The sequence below is a fragment of the Doryrhamphus excisus genome, unplaced genomic scaffold (assembly GCF_030265055.1).
Source record: "Doryrhamphus excisus isolate RoL2022-K1 unplaced genomic scaffold, RoL_Dexc_1.0 HiC_scaffold_25, whole genome shotgun sequence".
Lineage (NCBI taxonomy): Eukaryota > Metazoa > Chordata > Actinopteri > Syngnathiformes > Syngnathidae > Doryrhamphus > Doryrhamphus excisus.
This window is the reverse complement of record NW_026652243.1, coordinates 20,001-37,500: the sequence shown is the minus strand read 5'-3', so window position 1 is coordinate 37,500 and position 17,500 is coordinate 20,001. Positions and strand designations below refer to the sequence as shown.

The window sequence follows — 17,500 nt, the reverse complement described above, 5'->3', positions numbered from 1 at the left end:
AAAAGATCCTATTTGAAGGCGACGCAGGCCAAACTAGACTCCAGCAAAAGGTGTCAAACAGCGCCCTCTGCTGTCAGGCAAGAGCAGAAACCATAAAAAGCTTACAGCACCTGGTATTCCCAGGCGGTCTCCCATCCAAGTACTAACCAGGCCCGCCCCTGCTTAGCTTCCGAGATCGGACGAGATCAGGCGTTTTCAGGGTGGTATGGCCGTAAGCTGCCAGGACAACTGAAAAGATCTTATTTGAAGGCGACGCAGGCCAAACTAGATCCAGCAAAAAGTGTCAAACAGCGCCCTCTGCTGTCAGGCTAGAGCAAAAACCATAAAAAGCTTACAGCACCTGGTATTCCCAGGCGGTCTCCCATCCAAGTACTAACCAGGCCCTCCCCTGCTTAGCTTCCGAGATCAGGCGTTTTCAGGGTAGTATGGCCAAAAGCTGCCAAGGCAACTGAAAAGATCCTATTTGAAGGCGACGCAGGACAAACTAGACTCCAGCAAAACATGTCAAACAGCGCCCTCTGCTGTCAGGCTAGAGCAGAAACCATAAAAAGCTTACAGCACCTGGTATTCCCAGGCGGTCTCCCATCCAAGTACTAACCAGGCCCGCCCCTGCTTAGCTTCCGAGATCGGACGAGATCGGGCGTTTTCAGGGTAGTATGGCCGTAAGCTGCCAGGTCAACTGAAAAGATCCTATTTGAAGGCGACGCAGGCCAAACTAGACTACAGCAAAAAGTGTCAAACAGCGCCCTCTGCTGTCAGGCAAGAGCAGAAACCATAAAAAGCTTACAGCACCTGGTATTCACAGGCGGTCTCCCATCCAAGTACTAACCAGGCCCGGCCCTGCTTAGCTTCCGAGATCGTACGAGATCGGGCGTTTTCAGGGTAGTATGGCCTAAGCTGCCAGGTCAACTGAAAAGATCCTATTTGAAAGTGACGCAGGCCAAACTAGACTACAGCAAAAAGTGTCAAACAGCGCCCTCTGCTGTCAGGCAAGAGCAGAAACCATAAAAAGCTTACAGCACCTGGTATTCCCAGGCGGTCTCCCATCCAAGTACTAACCAGGCCCGCCCCTGCTTAGCTTCCGAGATCGGACGAGATCAGGCGTTTTCAGGGTGGTATGGCCGTAAGCTGCCAGGACAACTGAAAAGATCTTATTTGAAGGCGACGCAGGCCAAACTAGATCCAGCAAAAAGTGTCAAACAGCGCCCTCTGCTGTCAGGCTAGAGCAAAAACCATAAAAAGCTTACAGCACCTGGTATTCCCAGGCGGTCTCCCATCCAAGTACTAACCAGGCCCTCCCCTGCTTAGCTTCCGAGATCAGGCGTTTTCAGGGTAGTATGGCCAAAAGCTGCCAAGGCAACTGAAAAGATCCTATTTGAAGGCGACGCAGGACAAACTAGACTCCAGCAAAACATGTCAAACAGCGCCCTCTGCTGTCAGGCTAGAGCAGAAACCATAAAAAGCTTACAGCACCTGGTATTCCCAGGCGGTCTCCCATCCAAGTACTAACCAGGCCCGCCCCTGCTTAGCTTCCGAGATCGGACGAGATCGGGCGTTTTCAGGGTAGTATGGCCGTAAGCTGCCAGGTCAACTGAAAAGATCCTATTTGAAGGTGACGCAGGCCAAACTAGACTACAGCAAAAAGTGTCAAACAGCGCCCTCTGCTGTCAGGCAAGAGCAGAAACCATAAAAAGCTTACAGCACCTGGTATTCCCAGGCGGTCTCCCATCCAAGTACTAACCAGGCCCGCCCCTGCTTAGCTTCCGAGATCGGACGAGATCGGGCATTTTCAGGGTAGTATGGCCGTAAGCTGCCACATCAACTGAAAAGATCCTATTTGAAGGCGACGCAGGCCAAACTAGAGCCAGCAAAAAGTGTCAAATAGCGCCCTCTGCTGTCAGGCAAGAGCAGAAACCATAAAAAGCTTACAGCACCTGGTATTCCCAGGCGGTCTCCCATCCAAGTACTAACCAGGCCCGCCCCTGCTTAGCTTCTGAGATCGGAAGAGATCGGGCGTTTTCAGGGTAGTATGGCCGTAAGCTGCCAGGTCAACTGAAAAGATCCTATTTGAAGGCGACGCAGGCCAAACTAGACTCCAGCAAAAAGTGTCAAACAGCGCCCTCTGCTGTCAGGCAAGAGCAGAAACCATAAAAAGCTTACAGCACCTGGTATTCCCAGGCGGTCTCCCATCCAAGTACTAACCAGGCCCGCCCCTGCTTAGCTTCCGAGATCGGACGAGACCGGGCGTTTTCAGGGTAGTATGGCCGTAAGCTGCCAGGGCAACTGAAAAGATCCTATTTGAAGGCGACGCAGGCCAAACTAGACTCCAGCAAAAAGTGTCAAACAGCGCCCTCTGCTGTTAGGCAAGAGCAGAAACCATAAAAAGCTTACAGCACCTGGTATTCCCAGGCGGTCTCCCATTCAAGTACTAACCAGGCCCGCCCGTGCTTAGCTTCCGAGATCGGACGAGATCGGGCGTTTTCAAGGTAGTATGGCCGTAAGCTGCCAGGTCAACTGAAAAAATCCTATTTGAAGGTGACGCAGGCCAAACTAGACTCCAGCAAAACATGTCAAACAGCGCCCTCTGCTGTCAGGCAAGAGCAGAAACCATAAAAAGCTTACAGCACCTGGTATTCCCAGGCGGTCTCCCATCCAAGTATAACCAGGCCCGCCCCTGCTTAGCTTCCGAGATCGGGCGTTTTCAGGGTAGTATGGCCAAAAGCTGCCAAGGCAACTGAAAAGATCCTATTTGAAGGCGACGCAGGACAAACTAGACTCCAGCAAAAAGTGTCAAACAGCGCCCTCTGCTGTCAGGCAAGAGCAGAAACCATAAAAAGCGTACAGCACCTGGTATTCCCAGGCGGTCTCCCATCCAAGTACTAACCAGGCCCGCCCCTGCTTAGCTTCCGAGATCGGACGAGATCGGGCGTTTTCAGGGTAGTATGGCCGTAAGCTGCCAGGGCAAATGAAAAGATCCTATTTGAAGGCGACGCAGGCCAAACTAGACTCCAGCAAAAAGTGTCAAACAGCGCCCTCTGCTGTCAGGCAAGAGCAGAAACCATAAAAGGCTTACAGCACCTGGTATTGCCAGGCGGTCTCCCATCCAAGTACTAACCAGGCCCACCCCTGCTTAGCTTCCGAGATCGGACGAGATCGGGCGTTTTCAGGGTAGTATGGCCGTAAGCTGCCAGGACAACTGAAAAGATCTTATTTGAAGGCGACGCAGGCCAAACTAGATCCAGCAAAAAGTGTCAAACAGCGCCCTCTGCTGTCAGGCTAGAGCAGAAACCATAAAGAGCTTACAGCACCTGGTATTCCCAGGCGGTCTCCCATCCAAGTACTAACCAGGCCCGCCCCTGCTTAGCTTCCGAGATCGGGCGTTTTCAGGGTAGTATGGCCGTAAGCGGCCAGGTCAACTGAAAATATCCTATTTGAAGGTGACGCAGGCCAAACTAGACTCCAGCAAAACATGTCAAACAGCGCCCTCTGCTGTCAGGCAAGAGCAGAAACCATGAAAAGCTTACAGCACCTGGTATTCCCAGGCGGTCTCCCATCCAAGTACTAACCAGGCTCGCCCCTGCTTAGCTTCCGAGATCGGACGAGATCGGGCGTTTTCAGGGTAGTATGGCCGTAAGCTGCCACATCAACTGAAAAGATCCTATTTGAAGGCGACGCAGGCCAAACTAGACTCCAGCAAAAGGTGTCAAACAGCGCCCTCTGCTGTCAGGCAAGAGCAGAAACCATAAAAAGCTTACAGCACCTGGTATTCCCAGGCGGTCTCCCATCCAAGTACTAACCAGGCCCGCCCCTGCTTAGCTTCCGAGATCGGACGAGATCAGGCGTTTTCAGGGTGGTATGGCCGTAAGCTGCCAGGACAACTGAAAAGATCTTATTTGAAGGCGACGCAGGCCAAACTAGATCCAGCAAAAAGTGTCAAACAGCGCCCTCTGCTGTCAGGCTAGAGCAAAAACCATAAAAAGCTTACAGCACCTGGTATTCCCAGGCGGTCTCCCATCCAAGTACTAACCAGGCCCTCCCCTGCTTAGCTTCCGAGATCAGGCGTTTTCAGGGTAGTATGGCCAAAAGCTGCCAAGGCAACTGAAAAGATCCTATTTGAAGGCGACGCAGGACAAACTAGACTCCAGCAAAACATGTCAAACAGCGCCCTCTGCTGTCAGGCTAGAGCAGAAACCATAAAAAGCTTACAGCACCTGGTATTCCCAGGCGGTCTCCCATCCAAGTACTAACCAGGCCCGCCCCTGCTTAGCTTCCGAGATCGGACGAGATCGGGCGTTTTCAGGGTAGTATGGCCGTAAGCTGCCAGGTCAACTGAAAAGATCCTATTTGAAGGTGACGCAGGCCAAACTAGACTACAGCAAAAAGTGTCAAACAGCGCCCTCTGCTGTCAGGCAAGAGCAGAAACCATAAAAAGCTTACAGCACCTGGTATTCACAGGCGGTCTCCCATCCAAGTACTAACCAGGCCCGGCCCTGCTTAGCTTCCGAGATCGTACGAGATCGGGCGTTTTCAGGGTAGTATGGCCTAAGCTGCCAGGTCAACTGAAAAGATCCTATTTGAAAGTGACGCAGGCCAAACTAGACTACAGCAAAAAGTGTCAAACAGCGCCCTCTGCTGTCAGGCAAGAGCAGAAACCATAAAAAGCTTACAGCACCTGGTATTCACAGGCGGTCTCCCATCCAAGTACTAACCAGGCCCGCCCCTGCTTAGCTTCCGAGATCGGACGAGATCAGGCGTTTTCAGGGTGGTATGGCCGTAAGCTGCCAGGACAACTGAAAAGATCTTATTTGAAGGCGACGCAGGCCAAACTAGATCCAGCAAAAAGTGTCAAACAGCGCCCTCTGCTGTCAGGCTAGAGCAGAAACCATAAAAAGCTTACAGCACCTGGTATTCCCAGGCGGTCTCCCATCCAAGTACTAACCAGGCCCTCCCCTGCTTAGCTTCCGAGATCAGGCGTTTTCAGGGTAGTGTGGCCGTAAGCTGCCAGGGCAACTGTAAAGATCCTATTTGAAGGCGACGCAGGCCAAACTAGACTCCAGCAAAAAGTGTCAAACAGCGCCCTCTGCTGTCAGGCAAGAGCAGAAACCATAAAAAGCTTACAGCACCTGGTATTCCCAGGCGGTCTCCCATCCAAGTACTAACCAGGCCCGCCCCTGCTTAGCTTCCGAGATCGGACGAGATCGGGCGTTTTCAGGGTAGTATGGCCGTAAGCTGCCACATCAACTGAAAAGATCCTATTTGAAGGCGACGCAGGCCAAACTAGAGCCAGCAAAAAGTGTCAAATAGCGCCCTCTGCTGTCAGGCAAGAGCAGAAACCATAAAAAGCTTACAGCACCTGGTATTCCCAGGCGGTCTCCCATCCAAGTACTAACCAGGCCCGCCCCTGCTTAGCTTCCGAGATCGGGCGTTTTCAGGGTAGTATGGCCGTAAGCTGCCAGGACAACTGAAAAGATCTTATTTGAAGGCGACGCAGGCCAAACTAGATCCAGCAAAAAGTGTCAAACAGCGCCCTCTGCTGTCAGGCTAGAGCAGAAACCATAAAAAGCTTACAGCACCTGGTATTCCCAGGCGGTCTCCCATCCAAGTACTAACCAGGCCCACCCCTGCTTAGCTTCCGAGATCGGACGAGATCGGGCGTTTTCAGGGTAGTATGGCCATAAGCTGCCAGGTCAACTGAAAAGATCCTATTTGAAGAAGACGCAGGCCAAACTAGACTCCAGCAAAAAGTGTCAAACAGCGCCCTCTGCTGTCAGGCAAGAGCAGAAACCATAAAAAGCTTACAGCACCTGGTATTCCCAGGCGGTCTCCCATCCAAGTACTAACCAGGCCCGCCCCTGCTTAGCTTCCGAGATCGGACGAGACCGGGCGTTTTCAGGGTAGTATGGCCGTAAGCTGCCAGGGCAACTGAAAAGATCCTATTTGAAGGCGACGCAGGCCAAACTAGACTCCAGCAAAAAGTGTCAAACAGCGCCCTCTGCTGTTAGGCAAGAGCAGAAACCATAAAAAGCTTACAGCACCTGGTATTCCCAGGCGGTCTCCCATTCAAGTACTAACCAGGCCCGCCCGTGCTTAGCTTCCGAGATCGGACGAGATCGGGCGTTTTCAAGGTAGTATGGCCGTAAGCTGCCAGGTCAACTGAAAAAATCCTATTTGAAGGTGACGCAGGCCAAACTAGACTCCAGCAAAACATGTCAAACAGCGCCCTCTGCTGTCAGGCAAGAGCAGAAACCATAAAAAGCTTACAGCACCTGGTATTCCCAGGCGGTCTCCCATCCAAGTATAACCAGGCCCGCCCCTGCTTAGCTTCCGAGATCGGGCGTTTTCAGGGTAGTATGGCCAAAAGCTGCCAAGGCAACTGAAAAGATCCTATTTGAAGGCGACGCAGGACAAACTAGACTCCAGCAAAAAGTGTCAAACAGCGCCCTCTGCTGTCAGGCAAGAGCAGAAACCATAAAAAGCGTACAGCACCTGGTATTCCCAGGTGGTCTCCCATCCAAGTACTAACCAGGCCCGCCCCTGCTTAGCTTCCGAGATCGGACGAGATCGGGCGTTTTCAGGGTAGTATGGCCGTAAGCTGCCAGGGCAAATGAAAAGATCCTATTTGAAGGCGACGCAGGCCAAACTAGACTCCAGCAAAAAGTGTCAAACAGCGCCCTCTGCTGTCAGGCAAGAGCAGAAACCATAAAAGGCTTACAGCACCTGGTATTGCCAGGCGGTCTCCCATCCAAGTACTAACCAGGCCCACCCCTGCTTAGCTTCCGAGATCGGACGAGATCGGGCGTTTTCAGGGTAGTATGGCCGTAAGCTGCCAGGACAACTGAAAAGATCTTATTTGAAGGCGACGCAGGCCAAACTAGATCCAGCAAAAAGTGTCAAACAGCGCCCTCTGCTGTCAGGCTAGAGCAGAAACCATAAAGAGCTTACAGCACCTGGTATTCCCAGGCGGTCTCCCATCCAAGTACTAACCAGGCCCGCCCCTGCTTAGCTTCCGAGATCGGGCGTTTTCAGGGTAGTATGGCCGTAAGCGGCCAGGTCAACTGAAAATATCCTATTTGAAGGTGACGCAGGCCAAACTAGACTCCAGCAAAACATGTCAAACAGCGCCCTCTGCTGTCAGGCAAGAGCAGAAACCATGAAAAGCTTACAGCACCTGGTATTCCCAGGCGGTCTCCCATCCAAGTACTAACCAGGCTCGCCCCTGCTTAGCTTCCGAGATCGGACGAGATCGGGCGTTTTCAGGGTAGTATGGCCGTAAGCTGCCACATCAACTGAAAAGATCCTATTTGAAGGCGACGCAGGCCAAACTAGACTCCAGCAAAAGGTGTCAAACAGCGCCCTCTGCTGTCAGGCAAGAGCAGAAACCATAAAAAGCTTACAGCACCTGGTATTCCCAGGCGGTCTCCCATCCAAGTACTAACCAGGCACGCCCCTGCTTAGCTTCCGAGATCGGACGAGATCAGGCGTTTTCAGGGTGGTATGGCCGTAAGCTGCCAGGACAACTGAAAAGATCTTATTTGAAGGCGACGCAGGCCAAACTAGATCCAGCAAAAAGTGTCAAACAGCGCCCTCTGCTGTCAGGCTAGAGCAAAAACCATAAAAAGCTTACAGCACCTGGTATTCCCAGGCGGTCTCCCATCCAAGTACTAACCAGGCCCTCCCCTGCTTAGCTTCCGAGATCAGGCGTTTTCAGGGTAGTATGGCCAAAAGCTGCCAAGGCAACTGAAAAGATCCTATTTGAAGGCGACGCAGGACAAACTAGACTCCAGCAAAACATGTCAAACAGCGCCCTCTGCTGTCAGGCTAGAGCAGAAACCATAAAAAGCTTACAGCACCTGATATTCCCAGGCGGTCTCCCATCCAAGTACTAACCAGGCCCGCCCCTGCTTAGCTTCCGAGATCGGACGAGATCGGGCGTTTTCAGGGTAGTATGGCCGTAAGCTGCCAGGTCAACTGAAAAGATCCTATTTGAAGGCGACGCAGGCCAAACTAGACTACAGCAAAAAGTGTCAAACAGCGCCCTCTGCTGTCAGGCAAGAGCAGAAACCATAAAAAGCTTACAGCACCTGGTATTCACAGGCGGTCTCCCATCCAAGTACTAACCAGGCCCGGCCCTGCTTAGCTTCCGAGATCGTACGAGATCGGGCGTTTTCAGGGTAGTATGGCCTAAGCTGCCAGGTCAACTGAAAAGATCCTATTTGAAAGTGACGCAGGCCAAACTAGACTACAGCAAAAAGTGTCAAACAGCGCCCTCTGCTGTCAGGCAAGAGCAGAAACCATAAAAAGCTTACAGCACCTGGTATTCACAGGCGGTCTCCCATCCAAGTACTAACCAGGCCCGCCCCTGCTTAGCTTCCGAGATCGGACGAGATCAGGCGTTTTCAGGGTGGTATGGCCGTAAGCTGCCAGGACAACTGAAAAGATCTTATTTGAAGGCGACGCAGGCCAAACTAGATCCAGCAAAAAGTGTCAAACAGCGCCCTCTGCTGTCAGGCTAGAGCAAAAACCATAAAAAGCTTACAGCACCTGGTATTCCCAGGCGGTCTCCCATCCAAGTACTAACCAGGCCCTCCCCTGCTTAGCTTCCGAGATCAGGCGTTTTCAGGGTAGTATGGCCAAAAGCTGCCAAGGCAACTGAAAAGATCCTATTTGAAGGCGACGCAGGACAAACTAGACTCCAGCAAAACATGTCAAACAGCGCCCTCTGCTGTCAGGCTAGAGCAGAAACCATAAAAAGCTTACAGCACCTGGTATTCCCAGGCGGTCTCCCATCCAAGTACTAACCAGGCCCGCCCCTGCTTAGCTTCCGAGATCGGACGAGATCGGGCGTTTTCAGGGTAGTATGGCCGTAAGCTGCCAGGTCAACTGAAAAGATCCTATTTGAAGGTGACGCAGGCCAAACTAGACTACAGCAAAAAGTGTCAAACAGCGCCCTCTGCTGTCAGGCAAGAGCAGAAACCATAAAAAGCTTACAGCACCTGGTATTCACAGGCGGTCTCCCATCCAAGTACTAACCAGGCCCGGCCCTGCTTAGCTTCCGAGATCGTACGAGATCGGGCGTTTTCAGGGTAGTATGGCCTAAGCTGCCAGGTCAACTGAAAAGATCCTATTTGAAAGTGACGCAGGCCAAACTAGACTACAGCAAAAAGTGTCAAACAGCGCCCTCTGCTGTCAGGCAAGAGCAGAAACCATAAAAAGCTTACAGCACCTGGTATTCACAGGCGGTCTCCCATCCAAGTACTAACCAGGCCCGCCCCTGCTTAGCTTCCGAGATCGGACGAGATCAGGCGTTTTCAGGGTGGTATGGCCGTAAGCTGCCAGGACAACTGAAAAGATCTTATTTGAAGGCGACGCAGGCCAAACTAGATCCAGCAAAAAGTGTCAAACAGCGCCCTCTGCTGTCAGGCTAGAGCAGAAACCATAAAAAGCTTACAGCACCTGGTATTCCCAGGCGGTCTCCCATCCAAGTACTAACCAGGCCCTCCCCTGCTTAGCTTCCGAGATCAGGCGTTTTCAGGGTAGTGTGGCCGTAAGCTGCCAGGGCAACTGTAAAGATCCTATTTGAAGGCGACGCAGGCCAAACTAGACTCCAGCAAAAAGTGTCAAACAGCGCCCTCTGCTGTCAGGCAAGAGCAGAAACCATAAAAAGCTTACAGCACCTGGTATTCCCAGGCGGTCTCCCATCCAAGTACTAACCAGGCCCGCCCCTGCTTAGCTTCCGAGATCGGACGAGATCGGGCGTTTTCAGGGTAGTATGGCCGTAAGCTGCCACATCAACTGAAAAGATCCTATTTGAAGGCGACGCAGGCCAAACTAGAGCCAGCAAAAAGTGTCAAATAGCGCCCTCTGCTGTCAGGCAAGAGCAGAAACCATAAAAAGCTTACAGCACCTGGTATTCCCAGGCGGTCTCCCATCCAAGTACTAACCAGGCCCGCCCCTGCTTAGCTTCTGAGATCGGAAGAGATCGGGCGTTTTCAGGGTAGTATGGCCGTAAGCTGCCAGGTCAACTGAAAAGATCCTATTTGAAGGCGACGCAGGCCAAACTAGACTCCAGCAAAAAGTGTCAAACAGCGCCCTCTGCTGTCAGGCAAGAGCAGAAACCATAAAAAGCTTACAGCACCTGGTATTCCCAGGCGGTCTCCCATCCAAGTACTAACCAGGCCCGCCCCTGCTTAGCTTCCGAGATCGGGCGTTTTCAGGGTAGTATGGCCGTAAGCTGCCAGGACAACTGAAAAGATCTTATTTGAAGGCGACGCAGGCCAAACTAGATCCAGCAAAAAGTGTCAAACAGCGCCCTCTGCTGTCAGGCTAGAGCAGAAACCATAAAAAGCTTACAGCACCTGGTATTCCCAGGCGGTCTCCCATCCAAGTACTAACCAGGCCCACCCCTGCTTAGCTTCCGAGATCGGACGAGATCGGGCGTTTTCAGGGTAGTATGGCCATAAGCTGCCAGGTCAACTGAAAAGATCCTATTTGAAGAAGACGCAGGCCAAACTAGACTCCAGCAAAAAGTGTCAAACAGCGCCCTCTGCTGTCAGGCAAGAGCAGAAACCATAAAAAGCTTACAGCACCTGGTATTCCCAGGCGGTCTCCCATCCAAGTACTAACCAGGCCCGCCCCTGCTTAGCTTCCGAGATCGGACGAGACCGGGCGTTTTCAGGGTAGTATGGCCGTAAGCTGCCAGGGCAACTGAAAAGATCCTATTTGAAGGCGACGCAGGCCAAACTAGACTCCAGCAAAAAGTGTCAAACAGCGCCCTCTGCTGTTAGGCAAGAGCAGAAACCATAAAAAGCTTACAGCACCTGGTATTCCCAGGCGGTCTCCCATTCAAGTACTAACCAGGCCCGCCCGTGCTTAGCTTCCGAGATCGGACGAGATCGGGCGTTTTCAAGGTAGTATGGCCGTAAGCTGCCAGGTCAACTGAAAAAATCCTATTTGAAGGTGACGCAGGCCAAACTAGACTCCAGCAAAACATGTCAAACAGCGCCCTCTGCTGTCAGGCAAGAGCAGAAACCATAAAAAGCTTACAGCACCTGGTATTCCCAGGCGGTCTCCCATCCAAGTATAACCAGGCCCGCCCCTGCTTAGCTTCCGAGATCGGGCGTTTTCAGGGTAGTATGGCCAAAAGCTGCCAAGGCAACTGAAAAGATCCTATTTGAAGGCGACGCAGGACAAACTAGACTCCAGCAAAAAGTGTCAAACAGCGCCCTCTGCTGTCAGGCAAGAGCAGAAACCATAAAAAGCGTACAGCACCTGGTATTCCCAGGTGGTCTCCCATCCAAGTACTAACCAGGCCCGCCCCTGCTTAGCTTCCGAGATCGGACGAGATCGGGCGTTTTCAGGGTAGTATGGCCGTAAGCTGCCAGGGCAAATGAAAAGATCCTATTTGAAGGCGACGCAGGCCAAACTAGACTCCAGCAAAAAGTGTCAAACAGCGCCCTCTGCTGTCAGGCAAGAGCAGAAACCATAAAAGGCTTACAGCACCTGGTATTGCCAGGCGGTCTCCCATCCAAGTACTAACCAGGCCCACCCCTGCTTAGCTTCCGAGATCGGACGAGATCGGGCGTTTTCAGGGTAGTATGGCCGTAAGCTGCCAGGACAACTGAAAAGATCTTATTTGAAGGCGACGCAGGCCAAACTAGATCCAGCAAAAAGTGTCAAACAGCGCCCTCTGCTGTCAGGCTAGAGCAGAAACCATAAAGAGCTTACAGCACCTGGTATTCCCAGGCGGTCTCCCATCCAAGTACTAACCAGGCCCGCCCCTGCTTAGCTTCCGAGATCGGGCGTTTTCAGGGTAGTATGGCCGTAAGCGGCCAGGTCAACTGAAAATATCCTATTTGAAGGTGACGCAGGCCAAACTAGACTCCAGCAAAACATGTCAAACAGCGCCCTCTGCTGTCAGGCAAGAGCAGAAACCATGAAAAGCTTACAGCACCTGGTATTCCCAGGCGGTCTCCCATCCAAGTACTAACCAGGCTCGCCCCTGCTTAGCTTCCGAGATCGGACGAGATCGGGCGTTTTCAGGGTAGTATGGCCGTAAGCTGCCACATCAACTGAAAAGATCCTATTTGAAGGCGACGCAGGCCAAACTAGACTCCAGCAAAAGGTGTCAAACAGCGCCCTCTGCTGTCAGGCAAGAGCAGAAACCATAAAAAGCTTACAGCACCTGGTATTCCCAGGCGGTCTCCCATCCAAGTACTAACCAGGCCCGCCCCTGCTTAGCTTCCGAGATCGGACGAGATCAGGCGTTTTCAGGGTGGTATGGCCGTAAGCTGCCAGGACAACTGAAAAGATCTTATTTGAAGGCGACGCAGGCCAAACTAGATCCAGCAAAAAGTGTCAAACAGCGCCCTCTGCTGTCAGGCTAGAGCAAAAACCATAAAAAGCTTACAGCACCTGGTATTCCCAGGCGGTCTCCCATCCAAGTACTAACCAGGCCCTCCCCTGCTTAGCTTCCGAGATCAGGCGTTTTCAGGGTAGTATGGCCAAAAGCTGCCAAGGCAACTGAAAAGATCCTATTTGAAGGCGACGCAGGACAAACTAGACTCCAGCAAAACATGTCAAACAGCGCCCTCTGCTGTCAGGCTAGAGCAGAAACCATAAAAAGCTTACAGCACCTGGTATTCCCAGGCGGTCTCCCATCCAAGTACTAACCAGGCCCGCCCCTGCTTAGCTTCCGAGATCGGACGAGATCGGGCGTTTTCAGGGTAGTATGGCCGTAAGCTGCCAGGTCAACTGAAAAGATCCTATTTGAAGGCGACGCAGGCCAAACTAGACTACAGCAAAAAGTGTCAAACAGCGCCCTCTGCTGTCAGGCAAGAGCAGAAACCATAAAAAGCTTACAGCACCTGGTATTCACAGGCGGTCTCCCATCCAAGTACTAACCAGGCCCGGCCCTGCTTAGCTTCCGAGATCGTACGAGATCGGGCGTTTTCAGGGTAGTATGGCCTAAGCTGCCAGGTCAACTGAAAAGATCCTATTTGAAAGTGACGCAGGCCAAACTAGACTACAGCAAAAAGTGTCAAACAGCGCCCTCTGCTGTCAGGCAAGAGCAGAAACCATAAAAAGCTTACAGCACCTGGTATTCCCAGGCGGTCTCCCATCCAAGTACTAACCAGGCCCGCCCCTGCTTAGCTTCCGAGATCGGACGAGATCAGGCGTTTTCAGGGTGGTATGGCCGTAAGCTGCCAGGACAACTGAAAAGATCTTATTTGAAGGCGACGCAGGCCAAACTAGATCCAGCAAAAAGTGTCAAACAGCGCCCTCTGCTGTCAGGCTAGAGCAAAAACCATAAAAAGCTTACAGCACCTGGTATTCCCAGGCGGTCTCCCATCCAAGTACTAACCAGGCCCTCCCCTGCTTAGCTTCCGAGATCAGGCGTTTTCAGGGTAGTATGGCCAAAAGCTGCCAAGGCAACTGAAAAGATCCTATTTGAAGGCGACGCAGGACAAACTAGACTCCAGCAAAACATGTCAAACAGCGCCCTCTGCTGTCAGGCTAGAGCAGAAACCATAAAAAGCTTACAGCACCTGGTATTCCCAGGCGGTCTCCCATCCAAGTACTAACCAGGCCCGCCCCTGCTTAGCTTCCGAGATCGGACGAGATCGGGCGTTTTCAGGGTAGTATGGCCGTAAGCTGCCAGGTCAACTGAAAAGATCCTATTTGAAGGTGACGCAGGCCAAACTAGACTACAGCAAAAAGTGTCAAACAGCGCCCTCTGCTGTCAGGCAAGAGCAGAAACCATAAAAAGCTTACAGCACCTGGTATTCACAGGCGGTCTCCCATCCAAGTACTAACCAGGCCCGGCCCTGCTTAGCTTCCGAGATCGTACGAGATCGGGCGTTTTCAGGGTAGTATGGCCTAAGCTGCCAGGTCAACTGAAAAGATCCTATTTGAAAGTGACGCAGGCCAAACTAGACTACAGCAAAAAGTGTCAAACAGCGCCCTCTGCTGTCAGGCAAGAGCAGAAACCATAAAAAGCTTACAGCACCTGGTATTCACAGGCGGTCTCCCATCCAAGTACTAACCAGGCCCGCCCCTGCTTAGCTTCCGAGATCGGACGAGATCAGGCGTTTTCAGGGTGGTATGGCCGTAAGCTGCCAGGACAACTGAAAAGATCTTATTTGAAGGCGACGCAGGCCAAACTAGATCCAGCAAAAAGTGTCAAACAGCGCCCTCTGCTGTCAGGCTAGAGCAGAAACCATAAAAAGCTTACAGCACCTGGTATTCCCAGGCGGTCTCCCATCCAAGTACTAACCAGGCCCTCCCCTGCTTAGCTTCCGAGATCAGGCGTTTTCAGGGTAGTGTGGCCGTAAGCTGCCAGGGCAACTGTAAAGATCCTATTTGAAGGCGACGCAGGCCAAACTAGACTCCAGCAAAAAGTGTCAAACAGCGCCCTCTGCTGTCAGGCAAGAGCAGAAACCATAAAAAGCTTACAGCACCTGGTATTCCCAGGCGGTCTCCCATCCAAGTACTAACCAGGCCCGCCCCTGCTTAGCTTCCGAGATCGGACGAGATCGGGCGTTTTCAGGGTAGTATGGCCGTAAGCTGCCACATCAACTGAAAAGATCCTATTTGAAGGCGACGCAGGCCAAACTAGAGCCAGCAAAAAGTGTCAAATAGCGCCCTCTGCTGTCAGGCAAGAGCAGAAACCATAAAAAGCTTACAGCACCTGGTATTCCCAGGCGGTCTCCCATCCAAGTACTAACCAGGCCCGCCCCTGCTTAGCTTCTGAGATCGGAAGAGATCGGGCGTTTTCAGGGTAGTATGGCCGTAAGCTGCCAGGTCAACTGAAAAGATCCTATTTGAAGGCGACGCAGGCCAAACTAGACTCCAGCAAAAAGTGTCAAACAGCGCCCTCTGCTGTCAGGCAAGAGCAGAAACCATAAAAAGCTTACAGCACCTGGTATTCCCAGGCGGTCTCCCATCCAAGTACTAACCAGGCCCGCCCCTGCTTAGCTTCCGAGATCGGGCGTTTTCAGGGTAGTATGGCCGTAAGCTGCCAGGACAACTGAAAAGATCTTATTTGAAGGCGACGCAGGCCAAACTAGATCCAGCAAAAAGTGTCAAACAGCGCCCTCTGCTGTCAGGCTAGAGCAGAAACCATAAAAAGCTTACAGCACCTGGTATTCCCAGGCGGTCTCCCATCCAAGTACTAACCAGGCCCACCCCTGCTTAGCTTCCGAGATCGGACGAGATCGGGCGTTTTCAGGGTAGTATGGCCATAAGCTGCCAGGTCAACTGAAAAGATCCTATTTGAAGAAGACGCAGGCCAAACTAGACTCCAGCAAAAAGTGTCAAACAGCGCCCTCTGCTGTCAGGCAAGAGCAGAAACCATAAAAAGCTTACAGCACCTGGTATTCCCAGGCGGTCTCCCATCCAAGTACTAACCAGGCCCGCCCCTGCTTAGCTTCCGAGATCGGACGAGACCGGGCGTTTTCAGGGTAGTATGGCCGTAAGCTGCCAGGGCAACTGAAAAGATCCTATTTGAAGGCGACGCAGGCCAAACTAGACTCCAGCAAAAAGTGTCAAACAGCGCCCTCTGCTGTTAGGCAAGAGCAGAAACCATAAAAAGCTTACAGCACCTGGTATTCCCAGGCGGTCTCCCATTCAAGTACTAACCAGGCCCGCCCGTGCTTAGCTTCCGAGATCGGACGAGATCGGGCGTTTTCAAGGTAGTATGGCCGTAAGCTGCCAGGTCAACTGAAAAAATCCTATTTGAAGGTGACGCAGGCCAAACTAGACTCCAGCAAAACATGTCAAACAGCGCCCTCTGCTGTCAGGCAAGAGCAGAAACCATAAAAAGCTTACAGCACCTGGTATTCCCAGGCGGTCTCCCATCCAAGTATAACCAGGCCCGCCCCTGCTTAGCTTCCGAGATCGGGCGTTTTCAGGGTAGTATGGCCAAAAGCTGCCAAGGCAACTGAAAAGATCCTATTTGAAGGCGACGCAGGACAAACTAGACTCCAGCAAAAAGTGTCAAACAGCGCCCTCTGCTGTCAGGCAAGAGCAGAAACCATAAAAAGCGTACAGCACCTGGTATTCCCAGGTGGTCTCCCATCCAAGTACTAACCAGGCCCGCCCCTGCTTAGCTTCCGAGATCGGACGAGATCGGGCGTTTTCAGGGTAGTATGGCCGTAAGCTGCCAGGGCAAATGAAAAGATCCTATTTGAAGGCGACGCAGGCCAAACTAGACTCCAGCAAAAAGTGTCAAACAGCGCCCTCTGCTGTCAGGCAAGAGCAGAAACCATAAAAGGCTTACAGCACCTGGTATTGCCAGGCGGTCTCCCATCCAAGTACTAACCAGGCCCACCCCTGCTTAGCTTCCGAGATCGGACGAGATCGGGCGTTTTCAGGGTAGTATGGCCGTAAGCTGCCAGGACAACTGAAAAGATCTTATTTGAAGGCGACGCAGGCCAAACTAGATCCAGCAAAAAGTGTCAAACAGCGCCCTCTGCTGTCAGGCTAGAGCAGAAACCATAAAGAGCTTACAGCACCTGGTATTCCCAGGCGGTCTCCCATCCAAGTACTAACCAGGCCCGCCCCTGCTTAGCTTCCGAGATCGGGCGTTTTCAGGGTAGTATGGCCGTAAGCGGCCAGGTCAACTGAAAATATCCTATTTGAAGGTGACGCAGGCCAAACTAGACTCCAGCAAAACATGTCAAACAGCGCCCTCTGCTGTCAGGCAAGAGCAGAAACCATGAAAAGCTTACAGCACCTGGTATTCCCAGGCGGTCTCCCATCCAAGTACTAACCAGGCTCGCCCCTGCTTAGCTTCCGAGATCGGACGAGATCGGGCGTTTTCAGGGTAGTATGGCCGTAAGCTGCCACATCAACTGAAAAGATCCTATTTGAAGGCGACGCAGGCCAAACTAGACTCCAGCAAAAGGTGTCAAACAGCGCCCTCTGCTGTCAGGCAAGAGCAGAAACCATAAAAAGCTTACAGCACCTGGTATTCCCAGGCGGTCTCCCATCCAAGTACTAACCAGGCCCGCCCCTGCTTAGCTTCCGAGATCGGACGAGATCAGGCGTTTTCAGGGTGGTATGGCCGTAAGCTGCCAGGACAACTGAAAAGATCTTATTTGAAGGCGACGCAGGCCAAACTAGATCCAGCAAAAAGTGTCAAACAGCGCCCTCTGCTGTCAGGCTAGAGCAAAAACCATAAAAAGCTTACAGCACCTGGTATTCCCAGGCGGTCTCCCATCCAAGTACTAACCAGGCCCTCCCCTGCTTAGCTTCCGAGATCAGGCGTTTTCAGGGTAGTATGGCCAAAAGCTGCCAAGGCAACTGAAAAGATCCTATTTGAAGGCGACGCAGGACAAACTAGACTCCAGCAAAACATGTCAAACAGCGCCCTCTGCTGTCAGGCTAGAGCAGAAACCATAAAAAGCTTACAGCACCTGGTATTCCCAGGCGGTCTCCCATCCAAGTACTAACCAGGCCCGCCCCTGCTTAGCTTCCGAGATCGGACGAGATCGGGCGTTTT

The 17,500-nt window shown here is 52.2% G+C and overlaps 55 non-coding genes and 22 pseudogenes across 55 annotated transcripts in view; all 77 read right to left on the bottom strand.

Moving 5' to 3' along the window:
• Positions 1-98: 98 nt before the first annotated feature.
• On the bottom strand, positions 99-217 carry LOC131118844 (5S ribosomal RNA). Its single transcript, XR_009125993.1, has one exon. It is a non-coding gene; the product is annotated as a 5S ribosomal RNA (ribosomal RNA).
• Positions 218-328: 111 nt separating this feature from the next.
• LOC131113540 (5S ribosomal RNA) lies at positions 329-437 on the bottom strand (annotated as a pseudogene).
• Positions 438-549: 112 nt separating this feature from the next.
• On the bottom strand, positions 550-668 carry LOC131114299 (5S ribosomal RNA). The gene has a single exon (XR_009121614.1). It is a non-coding gene; the product is annotated as a 5S ribosomal RNA (ribosomal RNA).
• A 112-nt stretch (positions 669-780) lies between these two features.
• LOC131119022 (5S ribosomal RNA) lies at positions 781-898 on the bottom strand. The gene has a single exon (XR_009126154.1). It is a non-coding gene; the product is annotated as a 5S ribosomal RNA (ribosomal RNA).
• A 112-nt stretch (positions 899-1,010) lies between these two features.
• LOC131118833 (5S ribosomal RNA) lies at positions 1,011-1,129 on the bottom strand. Its single transcript, XR_009125982.1, has one exon. It is a non-coding gene; the product is annotated as a 5S ribosomal RNA (ribosomal RNA).
• A 111-nt stretch (positions 1,130-1,240) lies between these two features.
• On the bottom strand, positions 1,241-1,349 carry LOC131113539 (5S ribosomal RNA; annotated as a pseudogene).
• Positions 1,350-1,461: 112 nt separating this feature from the next.
• LOC131114297 (5S ribosomal RNA) lies at positions 1,462-1,580 on the bottom strand. Its single transcript, XR_009121612.1, has one exon. It is a non-coding gene; the product is annotated as a 5S ribosomal RNA (ribosomal RNA).
• Positions 1,581-1,692: 112 nt separating this feature from the next.
• Positions 1,693-1,811, bottom strand: LOC131115627 (5S ribosomal RNA). The gene has a single exon (XR_009122903.1). It is a non-coding gene; the product is annotated as a 5S ribosomal RNA (ribosomal RNA).
• A 111-nt stretch (positions 1,812-1,922) lies between these two features.
• LOC131117223 (5S ribosomal RNA) lies at positions 1,923-2,041 on the bottom strand. The gene has a single exon (XR_009124447.1). It is a non-coding gene; the product is annotated as a 5S ribosomal RNA (ribosomal RNA).
• Positions 2,042-2,153: 112 nt separating this feature from the next.
• Positions 2,154-2,272, bottom strand: LOC131115899 (5S ribosomal RNA). Its single transcript, XR_009123167.1, has one exon. It is a non-coding gene; the product is annotated as a 5S ribosomal RNA (ribosomal RNA).
• A 112-nt stretch (positions 2,273-2,384) lies between these two features.
• LOC131116926 (5S ribosomal RNA) lies at positions 2,385-2,503 on the bottom strand. The gene has a single exon (XR_009124158.1). It is a non-coding gene; the product is annotated as a 5S ribosomal RNA (ribosomal RNA).
• Positions 2,504-2,615: 112 nt separating this feature from the next.
• LOC131114027 (5S ribosomal RNA) lies at positions 2,616-2,723 on the bottom strand (annotated as a pseudogene).
• A 112-nt stretch (positions 2,724-2,835) lies between these two features.
• On the bottom strand, positions 2,836-2,954 carry LOC131116174 (5S ribosomal RNA). The gene has a single exon (XR_009123433.1). It is a non-coding gene; the product is annotated as a 5S ribosomal RNA (ribosomal RNA).
• Positions 2,955-3,066: 112 nt separating this feature from the next.
• LOC131116527 (5S ribosomal RNA) lies at positions 3,067-3,185 on the bottom strand. Its single transcript, XR_009123772.1, has one exon. It is a non-coding gene; the product is annotated as a 5S ribosomal RNA (ribosomal RNA).
• Positions 3,186-3,296: 111 nt separating this feature from the next.
• Positions 3,297-3,405, bottom strand: LOC131111668 (5S ribosomal RNA; annotated as a pseudogene).
• A 112-nt stretch (positions 3,406-3,517) lies between these two features.
• Positions 3,518-3,636, bottom strand: LOC131116658 (5S ribosomal RNA). Its single transcript, XR_009123898.1, has one exon. It is a non-coding gene; the product is annotated as a 5S ribosomal RNA (ribosomal RNA).
• A 112-nt stretch (positions 3,637-3,748) lies between these two features.
• On the bottom strand, positions 3,749-3,867 carry LOC131118822 (5S ribosomal RNA). The gene has a single exon (XR_009125971.1). It is a non-coding gene; the product is annotated as a 5S ribosomal RNA (ribosomal RNA).
• Positions 3,868-3,978: 111 nt separating this feature from the next.
• On the bottom strand, positions 3,979-4,087 carry LOC131113538 (5S ribosomal RNA; annotated as a pseudogene).
• A 112-nt stretch (positions 4,088-4,199) lies between these two features.
• Positions 4,200-4,318, bottom strand: LOC131114296 (5S ribosomal RNA). The gene has a single exon (XR_009121611.1). It is a non-coding gene; the product is annotated as a 5S ribosomal RNA (ribosomal RNA).
• Positions 4,319-4,430: 112 nt separating this feature from the next.
• Positions 4,431-4,548, bottom strand: LOC131119020 (5S ribosomal RNA). Its single transcript, XR_009126152.1, has one exon. It is a non-coding gene; the product is annotated as a 5S ribosomal RNA (ribosomal RNA).
• A 112-nt stretch (positions 4,549-4,660) lies between these two features.
• LOC131115659 (5S ribosomal RNA) lies at positions 4,661-4,779 on the bottom strand. Its single transcript, XR_009122934.1, has one exon. It is a non-coding gene; the product is annotated as a 5S ribosomal RNA (ribosomal RNA).
• Positions 4,780-4,890: 111 nt separating this feature from the next.
• On the bottom strand, positions 4,891-4,999 carry LOC131112729 (5S ribosomal RNA; annotated as a pseudogene).
• A 112-nt stretch (positions 5,000-5,111) lies between these two features.
• LOC131114295 (5S ribosomal RNA) lies at positions 5,112-5,230 on the bottom strand. The gene has a single exon (XR_009121610.1). It is a non-coding gene; the product is annotated as a 5S ribosomal RNA (ribosomal RNA).
• A 111-nt stretch (positions 5,231-5,341) lies between these two features.
• Positions 5,342-5,450, bottom strand: LOC131111667 (5S ribosomal RNA; annotated as a pseudogene).
• A 111-nt stretch (positions 5,451-5,561) lies between these two features.
• On the bottom strand, positions 5,562-5,680 carry LOC131115244 (5S ribosomal RNA). Its single transcript, XR_009122529.1, has one exon. It is a non-coding gene; the product is annotated as a 5S ribosomal RNA (ribosomal RNA).
• A 112-nt stretch (positions 5,681-5,792) lies between these two features.
• LOC131115898 (5S ribosomal RNA) lies at positions 5,793-5,911 on the bottom strand. Its single transcript, XR_009123166.1, has one exon. It is a non-coding gene; the product is annotated as a 5S ribosomal RNA (ribosomal RNA).
• Positions 5,912-6,023: 112 nt separating this feature from the next.
• Positions 6,024-6,142, bottom strand: LOC131116925 (5S ribosomal RNA). The gene has a single exon (XR_009124157.1). It is a non-coding gene; the product is annotated as a 5S ribosomal RNA (ribosomal RNA).
• Positions 6,143-6,254: 112 nt separating this feature from the next.
• Positions 6,255-6,362, bottom strand: LOC131114026 (5S ribosomal RNA; annotated as a pseudogene).
• A 112-nt stretch (positions 6,363-6,474) lies between these two features.
• LOC131116053 (5S ribosomal RNA) lies at positions 6,475-6,593 on the bottom strand. The gene has a single exon (XR_009123316.1). It is a non-coding gene; the product is annotated as a 5S ribosomal RNA (ribosomal RNA).
• A 112-nt stretch (positions 6,594-6,705) lies between these two features.
• On the bottom strand, positions 6,706-6,824 carry LOC131116525 (5S ribosomal RNA). The gene has a single exon (XR_009123770.1). It is a non-coding gene; the product is annotated as a 5S ribosomal RNA (ribosomal RNA).
• Positions 6,825-6,935: 111 nt separating this feature from the next.
• LOC131111666 (5S ribosomal RNA) lies at positions 6,936-7,044 on the bottom strand (annotated as a pseudogene).
• Positions 7,045-7,156: 112 nt separating this feature from the next.
• On the bottom strand, positions 7,157-7,275 carry LOC131116657 (5S ribosomal RNA). Its single transcript, XR_009123897.1, has one exon. It is a non-coding gene; the product is annotated as a 5S ribosomal RNA (ribosomal RNA).
• A 112-nt stretch (positions 7,276-7,387) lies between these two features.
• LOC131117082 (5S ribosomal RNA) lies at positions 7,388-7,506 on the bottom strand. The gene has a single exon (XR_009124310.1). It is a non-coding gene; the product is annotated as a 5S ribosomal RNA (ribosomal RNA).
• Positions 7,507-7,617: 111 nt separating this feature from the next.
• LOC131113536 (5S ribosomal RNA) lies at positions 7,618-7,726 on the bottom strand (annotated as a pseudogene).
• Positions 7,727-7,838: 112 nt separating this feature from the next.
• On the bottom strand, positions 7,839-7,957 carry LOC131115502 (5S ribosomal RNA). The gene has a single exon (XR_009122777.1). It is a non-coding gene; the product is annotated as a 5S ribosomal RNA (ribosomal RNA).
• A 112-nt stretch (positions 7,958-8,069) lies between these two features.
• LOC131119019 (5S ribosomal RNA) lies at positions 8,070-8,187 on the bottom strand. The gene has a single exon (XR_009126151.1). It is a non-coding gene; the product is annotated as a 5S ribosomal RNA (ribosomal RNA).
• Positions 8,188-8,299: 112 nt separating this feature from the next.
• On the bottom strand, positions 8,300-8,418 carry LOC131115658 (5S ribosomal RNA). Its single transcript, XR_009122933.1, has one exon. It is a non-coding gene; the product is annotated as a 5S ribosomal RNA (ribosomal RNA).
• A 111-nt stretch (positions 8,419-8,529) lies between these two features.
• LOC131113535 (5S ribosomal RNA) lies at positions 8,530-8,638 on the bottom strand (annotated as a pseudogene).
• Positions 8,639-8,750: 112 nt separating this feature from the next.
• On the bottom strand, positions 8,751-8,869 carry LOC131114294 (5S ribosomal RNA). The gene has a single exon (XR_009121609.1). It is a non-coding gene; the product is annotated as a 5S ribosomal RNA (ribosomal RNA).
• A 112-nt stretch (positions 8,870-8,981) lies between these two features.
• LOC131119018 (5S ribosomal RNA) lies at positions 8,982-9,099 on the bottom strand. The gene has a single exon (XR_009126150.1). It is a non-coding gene; the product is annotated as a 5S ribosomal RNA (ribosomal RNA).
• A 112-nt stretch (positions 9,100-9,211) lies between these two features.
• Positions 9,212-9,330, bottom strand: LOC131115657 (5S ribosomal RNA). The gene has a single exon (XR_009122932.1). It is a non-coding gene; the product is annotated as a 5S ribosomal RNA (ribosomal RNA).
• A 111-nt stretch (positions 9,331-9,441) lies between these two features.
• On the bottom strand, positions 9,442-9,550 carry LOC131112728 (5S ribosomal RNA; annotated as a pseudogene).
• Positions 9,551-9,662: 112 nt separating this feature from the next.
• On the bottom strand, positions 9,663-9,781 carry LOC131114293 (5S ribosomal RNA). The gene has a single exon (XR_009121608.1). It is a non-coding gene; the product is annotated as a 5S ribosomal RNA (ribosomal RNA).
• A 111-nt stretch (positions 9,782-9,892) lies between these two features.
• On the bottom strand, positions 9,893-10,011 carry LOC131117220 (5S ribosomal RNA). The gene has a single exon (XR_009124445.1). It is a non-coding gene; the product is annotated as a 5S ribosomal RNA (ribosomal RNA).
• A 112-nt stretch (positions 10,012-10,123) lies between these two features.
• LOC131111665 (5S ribosomal RNA) lies at positions 10,124-10,232 on the bottom strand (annotated as a pseudogene).
• Positions 10,233-10,343: 111 nt separating this feature from the next.
• On the bottom strand, positions 10,344-10,462 carry LOC131115243 (5S ribosomal RNA). Its single transcript, XR_009122528.1, has one exon. It is a non-coding gene; the product is annotated as a 5S ribosomal RNA (ribosomal RNA).
• A 112-nt stretch (positions 10,463-10,574) lies between these two features.
• Positions 10,575-10,693, bottom strand: LOC131115897 (5S ribosomal RNA). Its single transcript, XR_009123165.1, has one exon. It is a non-coding gene; the product is annotated as a 5S ribosomal RNA (ribosomal RNA).
• Positions 10,694-10,805: 112 nt separating this feature from the next.
• LOC131116924 (5S ribosomal RNA) lies at positions 10,806-10,924 on the bottom strand. Its single transcript, XR_009124156.1, has one exon. It is a non-coding gene; the product is annotated as a 5S ribosomal RNA (ribosomal RNA).
• Positions 10,925-11,036: 112 nt separating this feature from the next.
• Positions 11,037-11,144, bottom strand: LOC131114024 (5S ribosomal RNA; annotated as a pseudogene).
• A 112-nt stretch (positions 11,145-11,256) lies between these two features.
• Positions 11,257-11,375, bottom strand: LOC131116052 (5S ribosomal RNA). Its single transcript, XR_009123315.1, has one exon. It is a non-coding gene; the product is annotated as a 5S ribosomal RNA (ribosomal RNA).
• Positions 11,376-11,487: 112 nt separating this feature from the next.
• Positions 11,488-11,606, bottom strand: LOC131116524 (5S ribosomal RNA). The gene has a single exon (XR_009123769.1). It is a non-coding gene; the product is annotated as a 5S ribosomal RNA (ribosomal RNA).
• A 111-nt stretch (positions 11,607-11,717) lies between these two features.
• LOC131111663 (5S ribosomal RNA) lies at positions 11,718-11,826 on the bottom strand (annotated as a pseudogene).
• Positions 11,827-11,938: 112 nt separating this feature from the next.
• LOC131116656 (5S ribosomal RNA) lies at positions 11,939-12,057 on the bottom strand. Its single transcript, XR_009123896.1, has one exon. It is a non-coding gene; the product is annotated as a 5S ribosomal RNA (ribosomal RNA).
• Positions 12,058-12,169: 112 nt separating this feature from the next.
• Positions 12,170-12,288, bottom strand: LOC131118810 (5S ribosomal RNA). Its single transcript, XR_009125960.1, has one exon. It is a non-coding gene; the product is annotated as a 5S ribosomal RNA (ribosomal RNA).
• Positions 12,289-12,399: 111 nt separating this feature from the next.
• Positions 12,400-12,508, bottom strand: LOC131113533 (5S ribosomal RNA; annotated as a pseudogene).
• A 112-nt stretch (positions 12,509-12,620) lies between these two features.
• LOC131114292 (5S ribosomal RNA) lies at positions 12,621-12,739 on the bottom strand. Its single transcript, XR_009121607.1, has one exon. It is a non-coding gene; the product is annotated as a 5S ribosomal RNA (ribosomal RNA).
• Positions 12,740-12,851: 112 nt separating this feature from the next.
• Positions 12,852-12,969, bottom strand: LOC131119017 (5S ribosomal RNA). Its single transcript, XR_009126149.1, has one exon. It is a non-coding gene; the product is annotated as a 5S ribosomal RNA (ribosomal RNA).
• Positions 12,970-13,081: 112 nt separating this feature from the next.
• On the bottom strand, positions 13,082-13,200 carry LOC131118798 (5S ribosomal RNA). Its single transcript, XR_009125949.1, has one exon. It is a non-coding gene; the product is annotated as a 5S ribosomal RNA (ribosomal RNA).
• A 111-nt stretch (positions 13,201-13,311) lies between these two features.
• LOC131113532 (5S ribosomal RNA) lies at positions 13,312-13,420 on the bottom strand (annotated as a pseudogene).
• Positions 13,421-13,532: 112 nt separating this feature from the next.
• LOC131114291 (5S ribosomal RNA) lies at positions 13,533-13,651 on the bottom strand. The gene has a single exon (XR_009121606.1). It is a non-coding gene; the product is annotated as a 5S ribosomal RNA (ribosomal RNA).
• A 112-nt stretch (positions 13,652-13,763) lies between these two features.
• LOC131119016 (5S ribosomal RNA) lies at positions 13,764-13,881 on the bottom strand. The gene has a single exon (XR_009126148.1). It is a non-coding gene; the product is annotated as a 5S ribosomal RNA (ribosomal RNA).
• A 112-nt stretch (positions 13,882-13,993) lies between these two features.
• LOC131115656 (5S ribosomal RNA) lies at positions 13,994-14,112 on the bottom strand. The gene has a single exon (XR_009122931.1). It is a non-coding gene; the product is annotated as a 5S ribosomal RNA (ribosomal RNA).
• A 111-nt stretch (positions 14,113-14,223) lies between these two features.
• LOC131112727 (5S ribosomal RNA) lies at positions 14,224-14,332 on the bottom strand (annotated as a pseudogene).
• A 112-nt stretch (positions 14,333-14,444) lies between these two features.
• Positions 14,445-14,563, bottom strand: LOC131114290 (5S ribosomal RNA). Its single transcript, XR_009121605.1, has one exon. It is a non-coding gene; the product is annotated as a 5S ribosomal RNA (ribosomal RNA).
• Positions 14,564-14,674: 111 nt separating this feature from the next.
• LOC131117219 (5S ribosomal RNA) lies at positions 14,675-14,793 on the bottom strand. Its single transcript, XR_009124444.1, has one exon. It is a non-coding gene; the product is annotated as a 5S ribosomal RNA (ribosomal RNA).
• Positions 14,794-14,905: 112 nt separating this feature from the next.
• Positions 14,906-15,014, bottom strand: LOC131111662 (5S ribosomal RNA; annotated as a pseudogene).
• Positions 15,015-15,125: 111 nt separating this feature from the next.
• Positions 15,126-15,244, bottom strand: LOC131115242 (5S ribosomal RNA). Its single transcript, XR_009122527.1, has one exon. It is a non-coding gene; the product is annotated as a 5S ribosomal RNA (ribosomal RNA).
• A 112-nt stretch (positions 15,245-15,356) lies between these two features.
• Positions 15,357-15,475, bottom strand: LOC131115895 (5S ribosomal RNA). The gene has a single exon (XR_009123163.1). It is a non-coding gene; the product is annotated as a 5S ribosomal RNA (ribosomal RNA).
• A 112-nt stretch (positions 15,476-15,587) lies between these two features.
• On the bottom strand, positions 15,588-15,706 carry LOC131116923 (5S ribosomal RNA). The gene has a single exon (XR_009124155.1). It is a non-coding gene; the product is annotated as a 5S ribosomal RNA (ribosomal RNA).
• Positions 15,707-15,818: 112 nt separating this feature from the next.
• LOC131114022 (5S ribosomal RNA) lies at positions 15,819-15,926 on the bottom strand (annotated as a pseudogene).
• A 112-nt stretch (positions 15,927-16,038) lies between these two features.
• On the bottom strand, positions 16,039-16,157 carry LOC131116051 (5S ribosomal RNA). The gene has a single exon (XR_009123314.1). It is a non-coding gene; the product is annotated as a 5S ribosomal RNA (ribosomal RNA).
• Positions 16,158-16,269: 112 nt separating this feature from the next.
• LOC131116523 (5S ribosomal RNA) lies at positions 16,270-16,388 on the bottom strand. The gene has a single exon (XR_009123768.1). It is a non-coding gene; the product is annotated as a 5S ribosomal RNA (ribosomal RNA).
• A 111-nt stretch (positions 16,389-16,499) lies between these two features.
• Positions 16,500-16,608, bottom strand: LOC131111661 (5S ribosomal RNA; annotated as a pseudogene).
• A 112-nt stretch (positions 16,609-16,720) lies between these two features.
• Positions 16,721-16,839, bottom strand: LOC131116655 (5S ribosomal RNA). The gene has a single exon (XR_009123895.1). It is a non-coding gene; the product is annotated as a 5S ribosomal RNA (ribosomal RNA).
• Positions 16,840-16,951: 112 nt separating this feature from the next.
• LOC131118786 (5S ribosomal RNA) lies at positions 16,952-17,070 on the bottom strand. The gene has a single exon (XR_009125937.1). It is a non-coding gene; the product is annotated as a 5S ribosomal RNA (ribosomal RNA).
• Positions 17,071-17,181: 111 nt separating this feature from the next.
• On the bottom strand, positions 17,182-17,290 carry LOC131113531 (5S ribosomal RNA; annotated as a pseudogene).
• Positions 17,291-17,402: 112 nt separating this feature from the next.
• Positions 17,403-17,500, bottom strand: part of LOC131114289 (5S ribosomal RNA) — a 119-nt gene continuing 21 nt past the window's right edge. The window contains exon 1 of the ribosomal RNA XR_009121604.1: positions 17,403-17,500. This exon is cut by the window's right edge and continues 21 nt beyond it. This is a non-coding gene — a ribosomal RNA (5S ribosomal RNA).